At 44.8% G+C, this 11,091-nt stretch overlaps 1 long non-coding RNA gene across 1 annotated transcript; it reads right to left on the bottom strand.

The window, feature by feature from the left end:
• Positions 1-267: 267 nt before the first annotated feature.
• Positions 268-10,345, bottom strand: LOC116575337. The gene is made up of 2 exons (XR_004279721.1): positions 10,020-10,345; positions 268-5,491 (listed from the first exon to the last, which is right to left on the bottom strand). It is a non-coding gene; the product is annotated as an uncharacterized LOC116575337 (long non-coding RNA).
• Positions 10,346-11,091: the final 746 nt, after the last annotated feature.

The raw sequence follows: 11,091 nt of genomic DNA, 5'->3' as shown, positions 1-11,091 counted from the left end.
GAGAAGTAGTTTTCAGAAGAAAAACGTGCCTGTAGTTATATGGAATTTTACATAGTTGGCCAAATATTTAACTTAGTTTAATATTTAACCAATACTTTTTTCTATTATAGCAAGTTATAAAATCATATAATTTTTAAAATTTTAGCTTAATACTGTCAACAGCTTTATAGCTTAATATTCTTGTAAGAATTTTCATTTAAAATAGGATTAAATAAGTGATATTAGATAGCTATTTCATTCTGACACCATAAAATAAGTAGAACTTTATTTTACAAGATTTATTTAACAATCACAGAATTAATAGAAACACTTTATTACATTAGCACTGATATATTCAACAATAGTCTTCATGACAAAGATGTGTGTGTGTGTTTAGAAATAAGCTGTAATTTTGAAATTCACAACATTAAATTAATATGGCTGTACATTTAAAAAATAAGTACAAACCCTATAATACATAAAAATGAAAAAGAATTTTTGACCTTTTAAAAAATGTCCACCATTTCATTTAAGAAGAGATTGTTCCATACTAAAAAACTCAATTGTAATGCAAATATCCCTTCTTATGAGTTTGCCTATGTTGCAAACATATCAAATCACTCATACTCAGAGTGCATTCTTTTCTAAAGAAATCTTTCTAAGCCAAGTATGGATATAAATTCATTTTAAAAAATTTCAAGGATAAAGAGAATATACATATTAGGGTGAAACAAAATTTTTAACTTCTTCCTCAAATATAACTCATTTTTTATTCCCAAACTGAAAGCCTGAGAAAAATCTGGGTTAATTATCAAAACAAGAAAATGATTCTTTACCTTGGTCCTGTAACAATCTGCACTAGATACCTTTAATTAATTTTTCCCCTTTATTAGATCTTAGTTTATCTGGAGAAGCTAGGAGTCTCTCTACTCATAGATTCAGCACAAAGGATTTTAACTCAATCTGCAATTTCATATTTCCATATAAATTTAAAGAAAGTGTGAAGAAATTTAACTATAGACTGACTGAAAACTTTGGAACATTTGACTCTTCACTACCCTACAGAAATATAAGAAAATTATTCAAGGAGTCCTCAGAATCAAAGTCAGGTGGCCCCTTCAAAAGTACAATATGATGAGAGCTTTTAAATTTCACAGATTAAATGTTCCTAAGAGCTTAGTGCTTTCACTGTTGATGGCGACTCTGCCATCTGGATATTGTAGCTGGCGTCCTGCCTCTTTCTGGCAGCAGAGGGCGCTCTGGCATTGTTGACAGGGTATAAGTCCCCGGTGCACTGCGCTAGCATCTCCTTCCCAGGAAGGAAACGTACTATTTCCCTGGAGGGTTGTCATTGAGTATCTTAAAGGGTCAAGTTGTTCCTAAATTATTCCGAGAAACTTTAATTTCAGACCACTAAATGAAAGTTGTGATTGTTAAAGGGCTTCCCTGGCATACTATGCTGAAGTTCTCCAATTGCGAAGCTTAAACTCTTTTATTGGAAAAAATGCTGAGCATAGAATTTCATAGCAAATTGTCCATAGACATTAAGCCGATGATTAATTTAAGAATAAATAGAAAGTAAAATAGTCTTAAAAATCTAGAACTATTATGGATTGGTAGCCAATCTGGATTTAATCGTTGTAACCAGAACACTAAATAGTGTGTTCTCTTATTTAAATGGTATTTTACCTGTTTCATATAATGTATCTCATATCTACTTAAAAAGTAATTTTAAAACTTATTACGCTTTCTGGAGGACAAGCTTAGGTTGTCCTAAACAGGAAGGATTGGTGTGAGGGGGAGTAGATGTGTTTCTATTATGTAATATGAATTATAACCCAACTAAGGCAAAAGTATTTTGCAACCTTGGCTCTTATTGCTTCATGAGGTAACCATGTGAATGTGGGTGCAGGAGATCTGTGCAGTTGCATGAATTTGGAATGAAATAAGCTTCCATGATAACGTGTAATGCTTTAAACCCATTTCAGTTACCAGTGACTATTCCTAACTGGCACGAGAGGAATGCTTCCTAACACATTCCTTTTATGATTTGAGTAGCACCCCTTTTTTAAAGTGTGTTTTATTCATTCCCTCCTGAATTATATAAAGTGAAATATAAACAAGTCACCAATGGACATGAAAGACCTAACTCACAGAGTTCTAAAATCAGAGAATAAATAAAATCCACCCTAAGGGAAGGAAGTGAGACTATTCCCTGAGCATGTTGTGCTTCACAACTTTATTTTCAGATTCATCTGATGTATCTCCACCATCCAGGTGTAAAAGAATGAATCTGATGAAATGTATGACCCATTTGTGGTCCACTTCTATATCTGGATCAAAACTGGTCTTGCTGTCTCTATTGCCAATCTGGATTGTTTTACCTAATTTTAACATCTTTCAGGTTTGTGGATTTATAAACTAATGCAAGCAAATATGTAGCAATTTCTTTTGAGACCTCAGGCTGGCTACAAATTATTTGATTTCCTGTTTCTCCCTCTGTTTCTCTCTCCCCTCTTTGATTCATTACTTCGTTAAGATGTTTAAAGTTTTATTATTTACATTTAATGTTCTCAATACCTAAGACAATGAAATATGCTGTGAGATTTAAAGATTTATTGAATATATGAATACTGACCAATACGCCCCTCGACTCCTAAAGAGAATCTTCATTGCCTGCCATTTAGTAAGCCAACCTGCCCTTTTTCCAACTGCCAGAGCTTTGAGGAGGAGGATGCTGTAGTCAGTTTTTCCGCAGTGCGGCTTTCGGGTCTTCTGGCCTGCAGTGCCTCCCGCCGGCCAGGAAGCGCTGAGCAAGCGCCTCCCATCAGCGAGGTCTGCAAAGCTTGGAGCTCTGGACCTGCCTAGGAAGGCTGCCCTTGTTGCCTGAGGCGGCAGGGCCTGCTGGGTGGGCTCCCGCTTGGTTTCACCTAGTCAGTCCCCATCCCGTCCCTTCCTGGTAAATCTTGAGGTCCACAACTGAGTCCGTCGCGCTTCCCTTTACTGACCACACTGGCACTGCTTAGGTACGCAGCTGAGGACTTTAAGTTTGTTGTTTTAAGGAAGATGACTTAAGAAAGAAAAAAAATGGAGCCTTCATTCTTCTCATTCTCCTTGCAAGTCCCGCCCATTGCTTAGATTCGGGTTTCAGTCTAAATAAGGTGAAACTGTTTCCCAATATACGTACATTAACTGCATTAACTACAGGAAGACGGAAAAGGGCCAGTCAAGTGTGGCAACATCTAGAGTGGACTATTTTGGTAAAATATTACGTTTTGCTGTATGCGGTATTTCTCTGCTTTTAATTTTCTTTTTCTTTTTTCAAATTACCTAATATTCTGTTATTCTTTGGGATGGGGGCGGGAGGGTCCTATCGCTGTTTGGTTACATCACAGAGAGGAGAAGGCCAAGGTCAGCACCGCGGACAGCACCCGGAGCAACGGGCGCGGCCACTTTGGTGAATCCTCTCTCAGCATCTCTCCTTTGTTCCCTGCCCCTGCAGGCCAAGGCGGAACAAAGACATCTAGCAAGGCTCGCTTTCGTAGCCTGGGTTTGCTTTTGGCTCCAAGGCCGAGGTGCAGAACGACTACCTTAACAAAGTCCACTTCATTGGCTTCCAAATACATTATTTTGCCGAGTCCTTCTAAACTTTCAGGCCTGGCCTTTTTCCCTTGTCCTACTCCTTTTACTGATTTGGCCATCGTGACTACGTCGATACAAGGAAATTATCTTGGCTTTCTAAAGCCGGGCAAGGCAGACTGCATACTAGGAGGAGAATAGGAGGGGAGGGGATGGGGGACAGTGGTGGTAGTGGTGGGGGGTTCCCCGAAGGAGCTGAGACATTTGAGGTTTCTTATGCAATGTGATGAGGGCGCCATTAACATTATTATCCTCTCTGTTGTTGTGTTTCCGCCGCTTGGCCCAGAATGCAAGCATCCTACTTGATCTTTAAAGAACCTCTGCTTTCTAAACAGTTCAACTCTAGAATATGTGCACAAACGGGAACTCCTGCTCTCTTGACCGCGGAAGCTCCTGTCACTGAAGTTCTCCTAAAATCTCTTTCGGGGATGCACCTGCAGATTTCCAAGGCTTTTGGTGAAAACTATGACCATTTTACTTTGGGAATGCTAGGATGGTTCTGGAATCAGTTTGAGGGTCTTTATGCGGCAAACGATGAGTTTGTTCTACTACCTCTCAAACCCCCTTGTGATTGCCTTTTCCTTTTTCTCGTCCTGAGACGCTCTGGTGTCCTTCAAGTGCAGCCATAGGCTCCGCTCTTGGCATTCACCGCGTGCCTTAATTGTATGACATTAAATCAAGGTCCGCTGTGAACACGGAGGGCAGAGTCTGATCTTGATCCGGCAAGTAACTGACCCACTGCGAATACACCTCTTCTCCTCCTGCCCTTCCCCCTCCCCTGGGCTCTGAGTCTCTAGGACTCCCCCAGAGTCATAACTCAGAAGCCCGGCTCCTGTCTCAGCTCGCCTCCTGCCACAGCTGCCAGAGCCGCTGCTAATTAGTCTGTTCGGTGGAAGTGTAGACGATGCATGTGTCTGCGTATACATATGCATATATCTGCATGCCATTTACAGCACACCTAAAAACATACATTCGCCTATAAATCTAGTTTTCAAATGACGGCGTGGATCGAAGTTAATTACCCCTCTGGTACAGATCTAATTTCGTAATCGTGTTATTTTCCTGAAGGCAATTAACCGAGTTGGTTCGCCCTGCATCTCTTCTAAGTCACTTGTAAGGAATGGCAGATTTTAAGGACCGCGCCATTGCACGTTCTGCTGCAGAAAGCTTTGTCAATCATTTCTTGCTGTCGGGAATGAGATCTAGCACATAGACGGAAAAATAACCATGCGCGCGCGTGTGTAAGATAAACACGCAGATATGCCTAGTCTCTGTGTCCTGTGATAACGTTACCGCGGTTTCGGTTGGGAGATTTGGGGAAGAGATGAGAGTCCAAGGGCGGGCTGGGTCGTCTTTCTTTGTAATGCGGAAAAATTAACTCAACCGCACCTGCCTAGTCCCGAGAGAGCCGGGCGGCCCATCTGGTCTGGCTACAGATTTGGTGCAGAGAGAAAAGCCAGCCCGCTAAGGCTTCCCCACTGCCGGGAAGCGCAGACCTCTGGTCTGGGCCCGGCTAGGGGTTATGGCTCAGAACAGCGCAGCCGACGCGCTCTCCTCAGACTGCGGCAAGAGTCAGGAGGCTGGAGGAACCTGGGCCGGGCGGAGGGAGGGCGAGCAGGAGAGAGGAAGGGGTGAGGGGAGTTGACCTCTACGGGCGGAGCCCTCTGAGCAGCGGGCAGGAGCTGGCGGCGCAGCGGCTCTTTTCGCGGCGTCCCCTACGGCGCGGTCGGCCCAAGGGAAAGGCCCGCTCTGGCTCCGGCGTCCGAGAAAGGAAGGTTCCTCAACCACCACGGTCCCTGGGCGGCGTAGATCCCAGCTGCGGCTGGAGAGAGCGCGGAGAGCCAGTCCAGCGCAGATTCCCCAGCACGCACCCCTGAAAAACAGAATCACAGTGCAGAATTAGAGAGGGCGGCAGGAGGGGGAGGGGGACTTGGAGAGAGGGGAGCAGGAGGCGGGAGGAAACAGGCAGCGGGAGGGAGCAAGCAAGGGAGATAAGGTGATGGGGGGGACGGGACCCCAGACGGCGGGCTAGGACCTCCGTCCCCAGGCTTCAGCCACGCTCCGAGGGGCCCGCCGCGCCCGGAGCCCGGGGCGCGCAGCCCGGGGGGCGGCGCGGTGGCGGTGCGCGCAGGTCCCCGGCAGCGGAAGCCGGGAGGTGGGGGCCAGACGCTGCGGCACAGCAGCGGCCAGAGAAGAGACGTCGGGAGCTGTAACTGTCAATATGCCTGCACAGAACATCCTCCCAAGCAGTGCAGCCGATTCCGCATTCTGTGCCCCCTTTCTCCTTCCTCAACCCTTCCCTCACACCGCACTCTGCATCCGCACTCTCCAATCTCCACCCCTTCTTGGCTTAGGACCCTGCAAACTGCAAGACCCACGAGTCCCAGCAAGAAAAATCGAAAACGATCGATGAGAGAAAGAATTACATATACACATAGCCCTAGAAATCCGAAGGAAAAAGACCTGCCAGCCCTGATCAAACCTGGAGAGAACCAAAGCGTTTTCAATCGCTGTAGAGCGCCTTCGCGGAGGAAAGAGGAGGCTGAGAGGCTTCCGTGGTATAAGGTGCTTTAGGGTGGGAGGTGGGGGTGGGTGGGGGTGGGTCGGAGCGGTCCGGTCTTTCCCCCTCGCTTGCTGATCCAGAATTAGGGATTAATGGCTCGCTCCAGCCAAACAAATAAGGCATCTGCCTTCAGCACAAGAGGATTACACGGGCTGCTGACGTCACCAGTCAGACAGATGTTGGCTCCCAAAGTCCTGAGCAGCTCGCTGTGTCCTTGAAACCAAAGAGCCGCAGAAGGCGCTCAGCCCCCAAGAGCTGCGCCTGGGTACAGCAAAGGGCGAGTGTCCTGCCCTTGCCTACACCCCCTGGCGCCAACGTAGTGGCCCAAAGACAGCCCCCCTAAGATGTCGTGCCCCCAGTCTCTCTGGTCCTTCCTTACGGCCCTATCATCAATGCTCAGACTTGCTCAAGGCAAGCCAAAGTCACCATTTTCAGTTGCCTCTCCTTAAAATGGAGACAAGAGTCGACACCCCTTGGACATCTCATCTAGATCCCTAATTCTAAGCTCTTGGGCTCTTAGTCACTCACACATGTAGTTACTGGCCAAGTAACTACAAAATAAGCACCTTAGGCCGGACAGAGCCCAGGCTCCAGATGAGGGGCGGCCTTTTAATTATGTGCGCAAGCAGCAGAAGCAGGGCTTATCTGCATCTCCTCTTCTCCCCCCGCCGACATCCTGTCCCCAGGCCGAGGTTTAGGTTTAGGCTTAATCTTATCACCGATGCCATTCCGGACGACTGTATCTTTCTAAACAATGACCTGTTCTCAACCAAACTCTGTATCCCAACCAGAGCCCGTGGGCCACCACTCAGTAAGCCACGGGGACCTCACCATGGTCCTGATCACTGCATTTTCTTTGCAAATACTTTGGAGATGGTTTTCAAAAACAAATAAACAAAAAGATATGTATGTGTGTGCCTGTGTGTGTGTTTGTGTGTGTGTGTCTAAAACCTTTGTAGCATCTGATTTTAAGAATTTGTACATTCAGGTAACTGCAGTTTTAGTCTATAGCCAAGTCTAATTCCTAATTCATAAACGCTGAACTCTTTAATTTGATGTCATTTCAAAATTAAAATTTAGATATGAACTATTTTACTTTCTCAAACCTGCATATTATTTTTGCTTTATATGATTTCCCAGTCTTTTAGAAGTCACACTGAAGTCAGGTTATGAATAAGCCCAAAGAAAACAAAATTGGAAATTTAAAGGAGCAATTTTGAATGTGTTATGTAATTCACGAATGAAATGGTTTTAAGTGAAGTTCAATTTTGTAAAGAAATAAAGACAATTCAAATAATGTGTGAAACAAAATAAATTGATCTCTGACACAGAGCTTCATTGAATCAATCCTGTACCCCAAGTCAAACTGGTATGTATAAAAAAGAAATCTGTAACTTTCTTGGAAAAAAATGTTTGCTCATAACATGGCACTATTGGTTATAGACTACAATGCCTAAAGCAGAGTAGAAGATGTAACTGGACTATATCTCCATTCATATTATTCCTGTCTATCAAAGTGGCATTTAATTTTTCCAATTTGATGCATTTAGAAATTCAGTCACTGATAAAAATCAACTTAATTTGCCTTAGTGTCATTCAGGTAATGCCAGCCTAAAATAGTAAAATTTCTTTATCTTCACTTTGCTTCAAGGCCTTTTCAGAAACAGCCCACATCTTAAAGGGATGGATTTAAATTTGTTATTTACCAGTAACAAAAGGTAGACCTCATCTCATTTTAATTGGGTAAAGAACACATACTATTTGAGACAGCATATATAAATCATTCTTTTTTTTGTTTTTGAAACTTGGTAGAATAAGTTTGAAATTCCAAACTCTAAAGAAGTGTAATTCTTTCTAAAAATCAAAAACATTGTTTTGTCTGCCCACACATTTGAATATAAACTCCCATTCTGCTGTCACAAAATTTTACTAGAGTCCTTTTTGCTCAGCGATTTAATATTAGTTCGCTGTCCATGGTCTTGATCCACATGAAGGGAGATGCCAGTGGTGCATTTTCAAAAATGTAAATCACAGTGCTTCTGCACCAATTTAATGCCATAACATTTAAAGATAATGCCACGGGGGGGGGGGGGACATCTATAGGCTTTGAGTTCTCCCCCCCATTCCAGTTGTTTTCATTTTTCCATACTTGCCACCAAATTGTGAGTACAGGAAGCAGATGGGAAAAGTTTGCATTTCATTATTTTTGAGCTGAGAAAATCACCACTCTATTTAGGGGTCTGAAGAACTGTAGTAAATAGAAAATAGTATTTTTCAACCTGCATTTTTTTTTTCTCCCAAAAAGGTGAGAGACCTTCTTGTCTGGGCTTCCTTGTTCACTTTTACAAATGGTTTAACAAGTGCAGAAATTTTTACAAAATGACAAATTGAGGGGGGGAAAAAAGCCAAACAACCAACCTCTTCAACTCTATTTATAGAAAGATATAGACATATCACACACATATAGGCAACACGAAGAGCATTGAATTAAATCCCTTCACTAACACTGTATTTCTTTCTACTGAAGCGAAAAAAGCATATGCTGTAGTAGTTAAGACTACTTAGTAAATTTCTTCTGTCCAAAATAACGTTTCACCTTCGTTTCAAAAAACAAAAGACTGACCTAGCAGAGTAACATTTAACCTCCCCTGGGGCTTCCTCCAGGGGGTGAAAGAATAAAGAAAAAACTTTCCTCCTCTCTCCAAACATTTTATTGTCTTTCGACTTGTATTTTTCCCTTCAGATTATCAGGGAAAGTATTACACACACACACACACACACACACACACACACACACACAGAGGCAGATGCTTATCTTCGGAATCCCTAAAAGCCGCTGCGGATCTTTGAAGGACACCGACCTGCGCAAACCGGTCATATTTTTGTTTTGATGCAAGTATCCCAACCGCAAGCAAACAGGCTCTTGCCTAAACTGAGGTCGGTACCCACGCCAGGCCATGGGGCCGAACTTCGGCGATTCGCACTTTTCCCGGCACGAGAAGACTACTTTCCGATGAAGTATTTAGAACTTAGGAAAATCCTTGTACCGGAAGAAAATGGCCTAAACACAATAGGACTCGCCATTTTCTCCTTGCGAAGCACAAAGCGCTCGGCGCTGCCCGGCACACAAAGAAAGCGTGGGCCCGCGGACTTCTTGCACATTTTCAAGAGGCCAAAAAATACCTCTCCCAGAAGCACAATTTCTCCCGCTTGGGCGCTCTGAGACACACTCTGCCACCCTCACTCAGCCCTTGTCACAAGAAGATCCTTTATATGAGATATAGCTAAAAGACCCACCAAAGGCGCGATGCTAGCTAGCAACCAAGCCCGGCCAGACTAAGTTCCGCAAGCTGAGGGGCCCGGCCAGCGGCGGCCCTGGACTCCATTCTAGGCCGGGGGTACTCGCACCCCCTCCCTCCTCCTCAGATCTCTCCTTCCAATTCCATCCCGTCTCCCCTGCCCGTCTGGTAGTGCGGGAGCTTAAGGGATCTTTATGACCTGATTGCTATCCAGTGCCAGGAACCAACCTTGCAGCCCGGAGCCGGGCGGGAGGCTCTCAAGGATGCTCGCAACGCGGGAACCCCTCCACTCCGCGCCTCCCGACGCCCCCCGCCCGCTGCCCCAAGTCTCTGCATCCAAGACTGCCAGTGCCTTGTCCCGCACACCCAAAACGGGCGAAACACTTCACTGGCTCACGTGCGGAAAGTGCAAGCTTCGAGGAAACCCCTGTGAATAAAAACACCGAAACACAACCCGCGCGCTCCGACTCACAAAGCGAACACTCCCAACCCAGCCGGCGACGCAGAGCACGGCTAACGTAGGAAAAGATAGTACTTACAGCCGGTGCGCGTTTGGGTAATCCGCGTCTCAGCCCGTTTGATTTGTTTGTTGAAAAAATATGTACACATCTCTATAGGTTTGATTTTGCACATCTTCCACCGCTGAGAAGGAACGACAATAAAAATCTTGTAGCCTAGCGGGGATGGGGGAGGGGGATGGAGATTTTCATTGTCTACGCTCTGCACACGCAGCCCAAGGAAAGACGCTCATTGCCGAGTGGGGCTCCTTCTACTTTCTGCTTGAAATTCAGAAGCGTTCAACGCAGTAAAGCGGGGGTTTGGTCTCCCTCCCTGCCTCCCACCCTCTGCGTTCTCTTCTCTCTGTCCCTCCCTCTCCCTTCTCTCTCTCTCTTTCCCTCTCTCTCTCCTTCTTTTCTCTCGTGTCCCCTCCCTCTCTCTTCTCCAGCTCGAAGTCTCTCTCTCTCTCTCTCTCCCTCCCTCTCTCGCTCTCTCTCTCTCCCTCGCTTTTTTTCAAAAGAGGGCAGGTCGCTTCCTGCATCCCAATGAGTTAAATCAGTCACTTACTTCTCATGCATCAGCAGCCTCTATAACAACCCGAGGGCTGGAGGCACAAAAGAGCATTTAGCTGCCTCCAATTTGTGTAGAAGGCCTGTCCTTAATTTGTTTTTGGAGTATAATTAAATCATGTATTTCACGTAATATGAAAATACCAAGTTCCCAACTTTAACGAATGAACCGCTAATGGAAACCTTTGAAAATATACCTCCCTTCTTGTTGGTGTCCTTAGAAAGAGACGCCCCAGAAACGGAGAGACCAAGGGTTTGGGCCTAAATCTACCCGCCCCTCCCCCCTTCACACGTCAAGGTCACAGTCATATGATTCCCCCATTGCTTTAAAACGGAGCCTTTTTATCAACTCTTCGCCTTGGAAAGGAATTAAATCTCTTTGTGGTGTGGAAAGATCTGAAGGATCAAATAAATAAATAAATAAATAAATAAATAAATAAATAAATAAATGCATCCTTAGTCTGAAATACACATGCAAGTAGAATCAACCGTGATCAGACGCTATATGGTGGTAGGGGGTGTGGGAAGGCTGACATATCATGTG

The sequence above is a fragment of the Mustela erminea genome, chromosome 16 (assembly GCF_009829155.1).
Source record: "Mustela erminea isolate mMusErm1 chromosome 16, mMusErm1.Pri, whole genome shotgun sequence".
Taxonomy (NCBI): Eukaryota; Metazoa; Chordata; class Mammalia; order Carnivora; family Mustelidae; genus Mustela; species Mustela erminea.
This window is presented reverse-complemented; position numbering and strand designations above follow the sequence as displayed.